General features: G+C 40.5%; 1 long non-coding RNA gene across 3 annotated transcripts in view; it reads right to left on the bottom strand.

The window, feature by feature from the left end:
- Positions 1-15226: 15226 nt before the first annotated feature.
- LOC144304487 (uncharacterized) overlaps positions 15227-15393 on the bottom strand; it is a 171707-nt gene continuing 171540 nt past the window's right edge. For all 3 annotated transcript variants that reach the window (XR_013371390.1, XR_013371389.1, XR_013371388.1), the window contains one exon: positions 15227-15354. This is a non-coding gene — a long non-coding RNA (uncharacterized LOC144304487). The remainder of the gene's footprint in view (positions 15355-15393) is intronic.

The raw sequence follows: 15393 nt of genomic DNA on the forward strand, positions 1-15393 counted from the left end.
TGGGAATGCCTAAAATTAAAAAGACTGACAATACCAAATGTTGGGAAGAATATGGAGGAAACGCTCACGCTCTGATGATGGAAAGGTATAAAGTTACAACTACTTCGGAAAACAGTTTGGCAGTTTCTTAAAGAGTTAAATATAGATACACTCAATGGATGAAAGATCTAAATGTGAGACAAGAATCCATCAAAATCCTAGAGGAGAACACAGGCAACACCCTTTTTGAACTTGGTCACAGCAACTCCTTGCAAGATACATCTATGAAGGGAAAGGAAACAAAAGCAAAAATGAACTATTGGGATCTAATCAAAATAAAAAGCTTCTGCACAGCAAAGGAAACAATCAACAAAACTTTAAAAGACAACCTACAGAATGGGAGAAGATATTTGCAAATGACGTATCAGATAAAGGGCTAGTTTCCAAGATCTAAAAAGAACTTATTAAACTCAACAGCAAAGAAACAAACAATCCAATCATGAAATGGGAGAAGACATGAAGAGAAATCTCACAGAGGAAGACATGGACATGGCCAACATGCACATGAGAACATGCTCCGCATCACTGGCCATCAAGGAAACACAAATCAAAACCACAATGAGATCCCACCTCACACCAGGGTGAATGGGGAACATTAACAAGGCAGGAAACCACAAATGTTGGAGAGGATGTGGAGAAAGGGGGACCCTCTGCACTGTTGGTGGGAATGTGAACTGGTGCAGCCACTCTGGAAAACTGTGTGGAGGTTCCTCAAAGAGTTAAAAATAGATCTGCCCTACGACCAAGCAATGGCACTGCTGGGGATTTACCCAAAGATACAGATGCAGTGAAACGCCAGGACACCTGCACCTCGATGTTTCTAGCAGCAATGTCCGCAGTAGTCAAACTGTGGAAGGAGCCTCGGTGTCCATCGACAGATGATGGATAAAGAAGCTGTGGTCTATGGATACAATGGAATATTCCTCAGCCATTAGAAATGACAAATACCCACCATTTGCTTCAACGTGGATGGAACTGGAGGGTATTATGCTGAGTGAAGTAAGTCAATCAGAAAAGGACAAACATTATATGGTTTCACTCATACGGGGAATATAAGATAGTGAAAGGGATTATAAGGGAAAGGAGGGAAGATGAGTGGGAAAAATCAGAGAGGGAGACAAACCATGAGAGACTCCTAACTCTGGGAAACAAACAAAGGGGTTGCAGAATGGGAGGCGGGTAGGGGGATGGGGTAACTGGGTGATGGGCACTAAGGGGGACACTTGACGGGATGAGCATTGGGTGTTATCCTATCTGTTGGCAAATTGAATTTAAATAAAATATTTTTTAAAAGAGTTAAACATATATCTACCATAAGATCTAGCCATTCCACTCCTAGGAATTTATCCAAGAGAAAAGAAAATGACTGTTCACATAAAGACTCATACACACATGTTCCTAGAAGCATTATTTATAAGGATAAAAAATTGGGAACAATCCAAATGTCAACAATAGGTGAATGGATAAATGTACTGTGCTATATTCATACACAGGTGGAATAGAGAGCAATAAAGTTTTAATATTACTAAAATATTCATGAACTTGAAAATAATCATAAGTGAAAGAAACCAGACCAAAAAAAAAAAGAGGACCTACTGTATGATTCCACTGACATAAAATTTTTTAAAATGCAAATTAATCTATAAGAAAGAAAACAGATCCCTTTTGCCTAGATGCAGAGGAGAGCAGAGAGAGGAATAGGAGGAAAGAGCATAAAGAGGTATTAGAAACTGGGGGTGGGGGGTGACCACTATGTCCATTATCTTTATGATCATAATTTCATGGAGGTATAAGTGCATCAAAACTAGCCAAACTGTACATTTTAGACGTGTACAGCTTACTGATGGTCGATTTTATCTCAATACAACTATTTTGTATCAATACAAACTATTTTGTTAAAAAAAAAAAAACCTACAGCTGCCCTCATAACAGAAACAGAGGAAGCCAAAAACAATGAATAAATTATTGCTAACCTAAGACTCTGAAAAATGCTCATCAGAAATTTAGGAAAAACAAAAACATTTTCAGATACAGTCTAAGAACTCATCAGCAGCAGACTTACGCTAATAGGTATGTTTAATACCACAAGAAAAATGAAACTAGAAAGAAGCTCAGAGACATAGAAACAAAAATGAGTAAAAATTATAAATCTGTGGATAAATTCAAATGAATCTTAAATGTAAAACATAATAATGTCTCAAGTTTAAAATATATAGAAAACAAAGACAAAAATGATATGAGTCTGGAGGCACTACATTGAATCAAAGAATTTGAAGGTCCCTACATTGCCCAGGAAGAAGGGGAAAATACTGATTAATATTTGATTTTGGCAAGGACCCGTGTGGCTCGATGGTTGAGCCTCTGCCTTCATCTCAGGTCATGATCCTGGAGTTTCGGGATCGAGTCCCACATCAGACTACTCCCCACGGGGAGCCTGCTTCTCCCCCTGCCTGAGTCTCTGCCTCTCTCTCTGGGCCTCTCATGAATAAATAAATAAATAAATCTTTTTAAAAAAATGTGATTTTGGCAAGTCAGTGATACATGTTGGATTCAGTAACATCTTTGGGGGTAGAAAGGAGGCACAAGAGTCTTTTAAAGTTGTAACAATATTCCTTTCTTGAACTGGATGATCAGCTGTCTGCTTTGTAATGAACCATCGAGCTATACGTTTTTGTTTTGTACATTTTTCTGCACATGTGTTCTGTTTCAAAATCTAAAGTTTTAAAAATTGGGACGGGCAGGCAGGGGGCGGGGCAGTCCCAGGGGTCAAATCCAAACTCCTGAACAGTTTTCTAACCTTTGCTCATGTCATACATGCTAATAACACCATTGGCCAAGGCAAGTCAAAAGGCATATAGCCTAAAGTCCAGGGTGGGGAATGTACTTTATCCTACATTAGGCCAGAGATTGGTAAACTTTTTCTGTAGGGGGCCAGATAAAAATATTTCAGATTTTGCAGGCCACATACATCTCTTTTCCAAATTTTTCTTCTTTTTTAAAAAAATCTTTAAAAATATGAAAGCCATTATTAGCTGAGGACCTTGCAAAAACAAGCTGCAGCTGGACTTGGCCCATAGGCCATAGTTTGCCCACTACTTTGTTAGGCCATGATAATATCACTATAGGGAAGTTAAAAAAAAAAAAAAAAAAGTGAGACAAATAAACTAACCTGCCACAATTCATCTTCTTGGTTATAACTATTCATATCCCTATTAAGAGCAAAATATATTCACCCCCGTCCCAAGATACTCAAATACTCAGGCAAGCAAAGCATCAAGCTAACGTCCTAACTACATCAGGTCCAAATGTGGCCACTCCTGATCTATAGATCTAAGAAATTAAAAAAAAAATTTAAATGAGTTCCATAGCAAATGAGAGACAGGAAAACTGCAATAAACAATTCAAAAATGGAAAGAATGATAGTCACATAAGAACCACTGATTTTCGAAATAATACTGGGCAAATGTTGCTCTGTCCCTTAAAGTAAAGAAACTTCGCTTGATTAGGCTCTGGTTCTGGAAGTAGGTCAGTGCCTTCCTGGAGCAGAGATGGGTTGGTTGGTTGGTTGGTTTCATGGTAGTTATCAGAATCTCCCAGAGGGCAAACCCAGCTGTGCAAGCTCGTTTGGCCTCCTCTACTCTCCCGTTTGTCAAAGTAAATCACGTGGCCACGTTCTAACTCAAAAAGCAGAGAAGTACATTACTGCACACCCACCATGAGGTCATAACAGGAATGTGAATGCACGATACTACAAAAGACTGACACACGAGGATCAACTGTTCAATCTGCCAAAGGGCCCCACTCTATAATATAATGGTACAGAAATTTAAATTTGACCTCTAGTGATTCCAGATTAAGACTATTTTCTATGAAAGAATTAGATCAGGGCACTTGGGTGGCTCAGCCAGTTAAGTGTCCAACTCTTGATTTTGGCTCAGGTCTTGATCTCAGGTTCATCATGAGAAGGAGCCCCAAGTCAGGCTCCCTGCCCTGTCTCCCTCTCTCTCTGCCCCTCCTCCTGCTCATGCACTCATGCTCTCTTTCTCTCCCTAAAAATAAGTGAATAAAATATTGGAAAAAAGAAAAAGAAAGAATTAGATACAAAATCAGGATGACTCAAACACAGAGATTTTCATTTATAACAATGAATATTAAATTTTAATAAATACTTAAAGGCAATATATAAGATCCTTAAAATGACAGCTAAAACTTTATCCAAAGAAACAGGAAGAAATAGAAAACCTGAACAGGCCAATAACCAGGGAGGAAATTGAAGCAGTCATCAAAAACCTCCCAAGACACAAGAGTCCAGGGCCAGATGGCTTCCCAGGGGAATTTTATCAAATGTTTAAAGAAGAAATCATACCTATTCTCCTAAAGCTGTTTGGAAAGATAGAAAGAGATGGAGTACTTCCAAATTCGTTCTATGAAGCCAGCATCACCTTAATTCCAAAGCCAGACAAAGACCCCACCAAAAAGGAGAATTACAGACCAATATCCCTGATGAACATGGATGCAAAAATTCTCAACAAGATACTGGCCAATAGGATCCAACAGTACATTAAGAAAATTATTCACCATGACCAAGTAGGATTTATCCCTGGGACACAAGGCTGGTTCAACACCCGTAAAACAATCAGTGTGATTCATCATATCAGCAAGAGAAAAACCAAGAACCATATGATCCTCTCATTGGATGCAGAGAAAGCATTTGACAAAATACAGCATCCATTCCTGATCAAAACTCTTCAGAGTGTAGGGATAGAGGGAACATTCCTCGACATCTTAAAAGCCATCTATGAAAAGCCCACAGCAAATATCATTCTCAATGGGGAAGCACTAGGAGCCTTTCCCCTAAGATCAGGAACAAGACAGGGATGTCCACTCTCACCACTGCTGTTCAACATAGTACTGGAAGTCCTAGCCTCAGCAATCAGACAACAAAAAGACATTAAAGGCATTCAAATTGGCAAAGAAGAAGTCAAACTCTCCCTCTTCGCCGATGACATGATACTCTACATAGAAAACCCAAAAGTCTCCACCCCAAGATTGCTAGAACTCATACAGCAATTCGGTAGCGTGGCAGGATACAAAATCAATGCCCAGAAGTCAGTGGCATTTCTATACACTAACAATGAGACTGAAGAAAGAGAAATTAAGGAGTCAATCCCATTTACAATTGCACCCAAAAGCATAAGATACCTAGGAATAAACCTAACCAAAGAGGTAAAGGATCTATACCCTCAAAACTATAGAACACTTCTGAAAGAAATTGAGGAAGACACAAAGAGATGGAAAAATATTCCATGCTCATGGATTGGCAGAATTAATATTGTGAAAATGTCAATGTTACCCAGGGCAATATACACGTTTAATGCAATCCCTATCAAAATACCATGGACTTTCTTCAGAGAGTTAGAACAAATTATTTTAAGATTTGTGTGGAATCAGAAAAGACCCCGAATAGCCAGGGGAATTTTAAAAAAGAAAACCATATCTGGGGGCATCACAATGCCAGATTTCAGGTTGTACTACAAAGCTGTGGTCATCAAGACAGTGTGGTACTGGCACAAAAACAGACACATAGATGAGTGGAACAGAATAGAGAATCCAGAAGTGGACCCTGAACTTTATGGGCAACTAATATTCGATAAAGGAGGAAAGACTATCCATTGGAAGAAAGACAGTCTCTTCAATAAATGGTGCTGGGAAAATTGGACATCCACATGCAGAAGAATGAAACTGGACCACTCTCTTTCACCATACACAAAGATAAACTCAAAATGGATGAAAGATCTAAATGTGAGACAAGATTCCATCAAAATCCTAGAGAAGAACACAGGCAACACCCTTTTTGAACTCGGCCATAGTAACTTCTTGCAAGATACATCCACGAAGGCAAAAGAAACAAAAGCAAAAATGAACTATTGGGACTTCATCAAGATAAGAAGCTTCTGCACAGCAAAGGATACAGTCAACAAAACTCAAAGACAACCTACAGAATGGGAGAAGATATTTGCAAATGACATATCAGATAAAGGGCTAGTTTCCAAGATCTATAAAGAACTTATTAAACTCAACACCAAAGAAACAAACAATCCAATCATGAAATGGGCAAAAGACATGAAGAGAAATCTCACAGAGGAAGACATAGACATGGCCAACATGCACATGAGAAAATGCTCTGCATCACTTGCCATCAGGGAAATACAAATCAAAACTACAATGAGATACCACCTCACACCAGTGAGAATGGGGAAAATTAACAAGGCAGGAAACAACAAATGTTGGAGAGGATGCGGAGAAAAGGGAACCCTCTTACGCTGTTGGTGGGAATGTGAACTGGTGCAGCCACTCTGGAAAACTGTGTGGAGGTTCCTCAAACAGTTAAAAATAGACCTGCCCTATGACCCAGCAATTGCACTGTTGGGGATTTACCCCAAAGATACAAATGCAATGAAACGCCGGGACACCTGCACCCCGATGTTTATAGCAGCAATGGCCACGATAGCCAAACTGTGGAAGGAGCCTCGGTGTCCATCGAAAGATGATGGATAAAGCAGCTGTGGTTTATGTATACAATGGAATATTACTCAGCTATTAGAAATGACAAATACCCACCATTTGCTTCAACGTGGATGGAACTGGAGGGTATTATGCTGAGTGAAGTAAGTCAGTCGGAGAAGGACAAACATTATATGTTCTCATTCATTTGGGGAATATAAATAATAGTGAAAGGGAAAATAAGGGAAGGGAGAAGAAATGTGTGGGAAATATCAGAAAGGGAGACAGAACGTAAAGACTGCTAACTCTGGGAAACGAACTAGGGGTGGTAGAAGGGGAGGAGGGCGGGGGGTGGGAGTGAATGGGTGACGGGCACTGGGTGTTATTCTGTATGTTAGTAAATTGAACACCAATAAAAAATAAATTAAAAATTAAAAAAAAAAACTTTATCCAAAGAAAATAAATCTAATAATTAAAAAGGAGGAACACTTAATGTCAAGAAATCATGCACCTATATTGAATACCAAATTATAATGAGTTTCCAGAAACCTAATGGGGGTCAAGCTGCGTTTAGGAAACAGAATATCCAACACAAGGAAGACCATCACTGTTCTGACGATTCACACCACATATTCTAAAATATGTGCCATTTTAAAAGCCACATTTTAAGTATTAATAAAATGGAGTGCGTCTAGAGAAAAATGACCAAGGGAATGAAGGGTCTTTGACTAATGCGTTGTGATAAACATGTAAAGGAATTTGGAAAGTTTATCTTAGAAAAGAAAAAAGGAAGAAAGAAAGGGAAACACGATAAATGTTTTGAAATGCTTCCAGGCTGCTATTCCTAGGAAATAGATTTGTTCATTGTTGCTTTAGATCAAGGGTTGGCTATATGTGGGGCCAAGGGTAGGTCAATTTTTTTCTGTAATGCACCAGTTAGAAGGTAAATATTTTGGGCCTCGTACTCTGTTGCAACCACTCAACTTTACCACCGTAAAGGAAAACGGTCTTAGATGACACAGAAATTCATGTGCATGGGTATGTTCGATAAAACTGGGCTTATGAACCCTCAAATTTGAATTTCATATAATTTGCACATGTCACAAATATTCTTCTTCTTTTGATTTGTTTCAACAACTTAAAATCATGAAAAAATTCTTAATTCATTGGCCATACAAAAATAGGCAGTAGACCAAATCTGGCCCGCATGCCAAGTATGCCGAATTCTGCTATAGATGACAACCTAAGATTTTGAGTCCTCCTGATAAGAAAGCAAGTATGAGTTCAAAAACAACAACAACAAAAAACCCACATTATTTTAATAATTGAAACATAAAATGAAATGTTGTACATATGCTGTTAATGAAAGTCCTATATCCCTCGGCCCACAGACAGTTCCTCTGAAAACGGACAGCTGTCTGTCCTCAATAGCCTCTACTCTGCTTCTCTGCCTGAGGCCTTTGTCCGGCCTCCGAGGAGCTAACCCAGCCACCTGCAGGGCAGCCTGGGCGTGCTGGGCATTAAACTCTACCCAGAGTAACGTCAACCAATGAGGGCTGGGAGACGGGAACACATACCTCCGCTTCCTAATTCTAAGGTAGGTTCTATAGGTAGGTTCTATACTGTCCATCAGAGAATCCCCCTTGTAACTGTGCTCCAGTTGCCTCATTAATGCAAACTACATCGGCTTTGTCCTGTCGATGTCTCACATTTTTCCACTCTCATTTGTACTTCTCACAATCACATCCCAAATAAACTACCTGGCCTCAAGGATTTATCTCAGATTCCACTTTCTGGGGACTCAAAACAGGTGGGCCAAACCGGAGTTAACAAACATGGCCCTTGGGGTCCACATGAGCCTATCATCATCTGGGAGGGATCAAACTGGGAGGGATTTTCTTTAAATTAGACTAGTGTTTCTCAATGGATTTTTGTACTCTTGGGGACATTTTTTATTTTCATGGCTGCCCTGACCCCTCCTCTGGCATCTAGCAAGTAGAGGAAAATGATGTTGCGGACTGTCCCCCAGTACATAGAACAGACCCTACACGACACGGAGATATCTGGTCGAGATGCTCATAGTGCTGAGTCTGAACGACCCCAGGTTAAACTGGAGATTCATCCAAATGGATTCTAACACCCTGCACTAGTCTATGATTCTGTGATTCTAAGAAGCCACACGGAAATTCTTAAAACCTGGATGAGCTTCAAAGGATTCCAGGTGCAGAATTCTTTCCTATGTCTACTTTTGCATTTTTGTGGAGGGTCCACAGCTTTCATAAACCTCTCTAAGAGGCATATGACCCAATAAAGGTTAAGAATCAAGCCCTATAATAAATAATTCTTAATAATTTTACCATAGGTCTGAATCTTTAATCACCTTTTCTCCCCCCTCTTTCAGAGTATAAAGGAACACAAGGATTGCTTTGTCACATTTGACAGCAATTCTTCCTAAGGCTGTGTAATTCTGATGAGTATGAGGAGTAGTCCATAAAGAGAGTGAGTTCAGTTAAGTATGATACGTGAAGAGGACCCAAACTTCCCAGCAATCAGTCTGGCACCTTTCTCAAGTCCTAGGAAAATTTGTGTTTTTCACCCCCAATTAATATAACTCAGCAAATTATCACCGCATTCTGAGGCAGGAGATGAGCAAAAGAAACCCGCATGGAGAGACAGCCCCGCATATAAATACTCTTATCCCGTATCTGCTTGGACACAAAGCCGCTGCCAACGAAGTGCCTACGATAAAGACTTGGCATGGACCTCCCTTCCGTGGATCTCTTCAGCGGGGCCCTATAAATCAAACAGGATTACTTTATCTGCAGCTAAGAATCCTGTAGAGACCTATTGAACCTGTAAGAAAAGGCAGACCTTGGCCAAGTTCTGTCTTTTAGGTAATAAATTCTACTCCCATCTTGATTCTGCTTTCAGTTTTCTCTATTTCTATTTTAGGGCCAGATGTGTGGATTTGTCTGCAATATTAAAAGGATTTTTGGTTTACAAGGATCCAAAGTCTGCTGCCTGAGATTCAGTGTGGTTGTTCTGGCCTCGTGCAAGGCAGAAAGAATGAGGAAAATGAGAACAATTAAACCCGTGTGATGTAACAGCCAATGAAAAACACAAGTCAGACGCTACGCCACCCAGAAATCATCTGATATGCAGTTTTCTAGTGATTGCCACCATTTATGAAAATGTACTAAGTGTCGATATGTTAGATTCAGAAAGGTAGATAGAATAGAGATAAAACATACATACATTACACCTCACAACAATTCCTTGAGCTAGGGACAATTTTTCTATCCCCATTTTCCAAATTAAGACTTGGCAGGTTAAAACAGTTTACCCAGGGCTGTAAAACTAAAAACACCAGAACAAGGGTCTGAACCCAGGTGTCTCCAGCTCTAAAATCTATCCTTTCCCCATAATACAATGTTGCCTCACATCATACAATTATCTAATGAGGAAATCTGGGCAAAATTTTAATCTCTGCTCCGGGGATATCTCAGTCACCAGGAAGAATTTTGGAAAGTAGCTGGAGTTGGTAACCTAATCTGGAAAAGTTTTAACCTTTCGATAAATTTAGAGGCCTTATATATAGGCCTCTGTGCCAGTGAGATGGGGGCCAGAGGTATTCATCACCAATAGATGCCAGAGCTTTGTGGGAGGCACAAAGACATATTTAGGTTTTGGATAAAAGAGAGGAGGAGTTCGCTTCTATCCGGAGCAAAAGTCCAAGTGAGTCAAAAGTCTCTGAGAGCAAGAAGCTGCTACCTACCATTCAATAATGAAGAAGACCGAGCTGACACATGGCCTAGAAGAAGCGAAGAAACTTACACCTGGTTTTAACAATTAACTGTAAAAACAATTTAGATTAATGGAATAATTCAGAGAGAAATGGGTCATGGGTGAGAATAAGAATTCTGAGTCCTGGAGCCATAAGGACTGAAGATAGTAACTGAGTATCAGCCCATAATACTCTACAAGGATTTTTTACCATGAAAAAGGGTGGGAAGGGGCAGATAGGAAAATGTTTCTGTACTAGTAAATACATTTTCAGTTTTAAACCAAAGAAACTGATCCAGCCTACCTTAGGAGGCAAAATATATATATATACACACACATATATATAGGCCACATAACTAAAAATTCCAAGAACAAATCTAACTTCAGTTATGGCTGGATAGAGACAATCAGAGGTTACCAGAGAACTTTCTCTCCACCTCAATTTTACTTTTCCTCCGTGTAGGTCTTATCCTTGGGTAGACAGTCCCTGTAACAATAAGGGGGCCACCAGAAGCTTTCAAGGCCCGAAGGGTTTCAAGGTCCCGAGAGATCATAATTTCAAAGAAGAAAGCTTGTTTCCTGGTATAGCTCTGACAAACGTCGGGGTCTGGCCTGGCTTAGCTCATGTGACCATCCTTGAACCAGTCCCTGTGGCCTGACGGACTAGGTCCTGATGGAGTGGTTGTGTGTACCCCACCCCCCGGCCTTGTTTTGGAGAGAGCAGTGGTTGAAATCAAGCCCAGCTAAATACAGCAACAGGGCATAGGTGGGGATAGAAGTTATACATCAAAGACTGCAGCAGGACTTGCAGGGCACATACAGGTCCGACGCAGTGCAGCCTAGAGCCAGGGACGCACGCAGGGCATCGGGGGTGGGAGCCACACTTTAAGCAGTTAAACATCTATGAGACATCTACTACCACATTTCACTGATCCTAAGATACACATTTTCCACATTCTAAAAACTGAGATGTCAGAATGTGTCTGACAATGAATGACATCCTGTAATTGCTCTTGGCCAGGGGGCAGCTGTGATATAGTTTCCAAAGTCTGCACGGAACTCAGTCATGACTCTTCATATTTTCATCCCTTCAACTGAGTGTGCATGGTTTATGCTATATTTGTAAACCTCAACTGTTGCTTAAACCATCTTCAAGAAGATTAAATGATGATGCACCATTAAAAACCAAATGTCATTATATATGCAGACAAGGAATCCACGCGAGAGGGCATCTGTTTAATATTAATGAAGCACATATTCATGGTTGGGAGAACAATTGCAATTCCGTATTCGTTTGCAAAGTAACACCCATGCTTTTTTGACATCTAAGAAAGGATGACACCCACAAGTAGATGAAGCCATAGTATGGTTTTTATTTTTATTTTTTTTTTTACTGATATACATGAAAAGTATTGCCTTTCACATACTAAGAAATGTCTCTAAGGACAGTAACACTGAATGATGAACACATATATCTAAATAGTCTAAAGGAACTTTCAATAAGTATCATGTCAATAAAACTAAAGCGTAATTCCAATTAAGGTAGTAAGAAATCACTTAAATAAGTGGCATTTATTAGTAGTAGCATAGAATAATGTTTTATCTTAAAAACTAATAACAATCTACTGGATGAAATAGAATATATGACGGTTACTACAGTAGGTACCAAAAGTACAAAGAGGAATAACTCATGGTCCCTATATTTGAGGTGTGCTCTTTTAGTGGGATGTGGTAGGAAGGGGTTATCAGGACAACCATCACTAAGCCAGACCCGTGACCTCACCTATCCTATATCCCTGGTATTCTGACCCAATCTCCATTTCAGAACTATAGGAAAAACATGGGAATGATTATAGATTGTGAATTAATAGATTTAACGATTGTAAAGTGTTTCACTCCTCTGGAAACGCCAATACTTCAGATACTCAAGCCAAAAACCTGAAAGTCATCCTGGATTCCTCTCTGTCTTTCACATCACACATCTAATCCATCAGAAAAGCTTTAGCTCCAAAATATATCCCAGGAATCTGACTACTCTGCTATTACTTCAATCCAAACCACATCGTCTCCTGCCTGGAATATTGCAAAAGCCTCATTGCATGTCTTTCTGTTGCCGACCTTATTTACCCCACCCATGGTCTAGCCTCAACACAAAACCAGAGTAGATCCTTTTAAGCATAATTTACATTATGACAGTCTGGTGCCACAAATTCTGAAATGGCCTACTATTTCATGAAGAATAATAGACAAAAATCCCTGCAAAGGCCCAAAGTCCCCAATGACTGGCCCCATGACCCTCTCCTATCTCCCATACAATTGCCCCTCCTTTCAGTAACTTCACTCAGACTTCCTGGCCTCCTTGCTGCTCTGTGAACATGCCACATAGGCCCCTGCTTCCGTCTGGTACTCCTGCTCTTTCCTCTGCAGACCATTCTTCAAGGTAACTGCTTGGCCGGTTCTCCTGTCTCCTTTCAGTCTTTGCCCAAATGCCATTGTCAATAAAGCCTCTCCTGACCACTGTTTTTTCTTCTCCTTCCTTCTCCTTCTCCTCCTTCTCCTCCTCCTTCTTCTTAAGTTAGCTCTATGCCCAATGTAGGACTTGAACTCATGACCCTGAAGCGAGCCAGCCTGGTGCCCGTCTCCTGATCACTCTTAATAAGAGCAACTGTCCCCTTTCCTCTGCTCTCCAGTACTTTTACTATAGCATTGACCTGCTTCTAACACACAATTTAATATACTCATTTGTTATATTTATTGCTTATCACTTAACTCCACACTTCTCCCTCCCCCAAACCCCATGAAGATAAGCTCCAAGAAGCTACCTTTTTTGTTGAATGCATCATCCTAGTACTTAGAACAGTGATGGCCAAATAAGGAGAAGCTCCGTAAACATTTGCTGAATCAATAAATGGATGATTTTTACTAACCCAAATATGCATATAAACAGAAATTCATGTCTATAAAACCACTTGGGATGGACAGAGAGGACATAAGCTAAAAAATCCTCTGAAGTCATAAAGTAAATTATATTCCAAGAGAACAGAATGCCCACAGAAACATTATCCATAGAACCTATAGTAGTGGGAGTCCAGAAAAAGTACGTAAGAAGAAAGGCAGAGAAAATAGAAAACAGGATACCTGCCTTAGGTGACGGCTATGTCTGCTGGGACTGATGGTCCAACCTTCTGGTATTAATGTCTTCAGGCTACCTCTGGTTGAATGAATAAAAGCTTCCAACAGGCTCCTCTAAAAATAAGCAAACTCAGGGACACCTTCAATCTCCTCACCCCTAACCCCCACATGGGCTCTAAGCAAGGTCTCAGTGGAATTCTCCTCTTCCTAAAAAGAAACCCAGAGCTGTGTACCCAAAGCTGACACCTCCCTCCTGTCCAAATGAAGCCTGGAGCCTGCTTGCGGACACACAGCCAACACAAGCAAGCCGGCAGCAATCAAGTCAGCTACTCTACTTTCTCTCCCTCTTTCCTCCCTCGTGTTCTATATGCCAAAGAGGTAAAGGGAGAAGAGATAGTGATAAAACTATTTAGAGAACCATTAAGCTACTTTTTTGCTTTCAGCTCTATCCATGCCTGTCTTTAGGGTAAAACTTCTCTACAGAAATAAAAGTCTTGGGATCCCTGGGTGGCGCAGCGGTTTGGCGCCTGCCTTTGACCCAGGGCGCGATCCTGGAGACCCGGGATCAAATCCCACGTCGGGCTCCCTGCATGGAGCCTGCTTCTTCCTCTGCCTGTGTCTCTGCCTCTCTCTCTCTCTCTCCCTCTTTCTCTCTCTGTGACTATCATAAAGAAATACATTTTAAAAAAAGAAAAGTTTTGAAATAATATTCGAACTCCAATAAAGGTGCATGTCATGGAAAGAATACCCGAAGGTTCAAACTACTTCACCTCCAGAATCTGAAATTCTCTTTCTGACCCAGGCATCTTCTCTCTCACTTTTCTCTCTTCTTGCTTAAAATGGACAGGCCCCCCTGGAAGACAACACACCTCCCAACATTGTGCCCCCATTCTGCAGAAATACTACCCATTCTTCAGTACCTAGCTCCAATTCTAAATCCCTTAGGAAGACTGCAACATTTCACCTGTGTCCTTTTCCTGACATGTTCCTTGTCCTTTTCCCTTTTCAAATGCAGTACGTGTTCACTCGATACACTTTTCCATAAGAGACTTGAGTTTCTATTTTATCTCTGCATCACAGAAGCACACAGAGCATTATGATGGCCCTGAACTGGAGAGTTGTAGAGATCATTGAAGGCTCACAACCATGAAGGAGGGACATTTGGAAATGCATGAAAAAGATGGTTCCAAGAAGATAAAAAGGATCTCAAGTATCTTATAATGCCCTCATTTTTATTGCAGTGATGGCCTTTCATATTTAGAACCTAGTAGTTTTTTTCAAAAAAAATTTTTAAAAACTATATATCTGATTGTTGTTGTTGCTGTTGCTATCTTGCTCTATCTTAGTAGTTCCTGGAGAAAAGAACAAAGGTCACGTTTAACCCAAAAAAATTCAGTTGACTTTTTCATCAAGAAACAAGAAAGTGAGTAGACTCAGTTTGTCTTTATGCGAGAGATCTCACAAGAGGAAGATAGGACTATTGCAGATACCTACGGTTCGCACTGCCAGGAATGAGTACCCCTCAATACAGGGAGAGTAAACTCTACACGAGTAAAAAAAAAGCCAAGGTTGGGCAGCTCGGATGGCCCAGTGGTTTAGCATTTGCCTTCAGCCCAGGGCGTGATTCTGGAGACTCGGGATCGAGTCCCACGTCGGGCTCCCTGCATGGAGCCTGCTTCTCCCTCTGCCTGTGTCTCTGCCTCTCTCTCTCTGTGTCTCTCATGAATAAATAAATAAAATCTTAAATAAAAAAAAAAAAGCCAAGGTGGTAGGTAACCCTATAATTTATTGTCCAAAGCAGGTCACTTTGAGAGTGAAAGAGGCACCATTAACAATTACAGCAGGCAGCAGGTAATAACGGGAACTGTCCCAGGCAAACTGGAGTGGATGACAACCCTACAAAAAAAAAAAAACAAGTCAGTGAACCTGAAACCT

The sequence above is a fragment of the Canis aureus genome, chromosome 34, assembly GCF_053574225.1.
Source record: "Canis aureus isolate CA01 chromosome 34, VMU_Caureus_v.1.0, whole genome shotgun sequence".
NCBI lineage: Eukaryota > Metazoa > Chordata > Mammalia > Carnivora > Canidae > Canis > Canis aureus.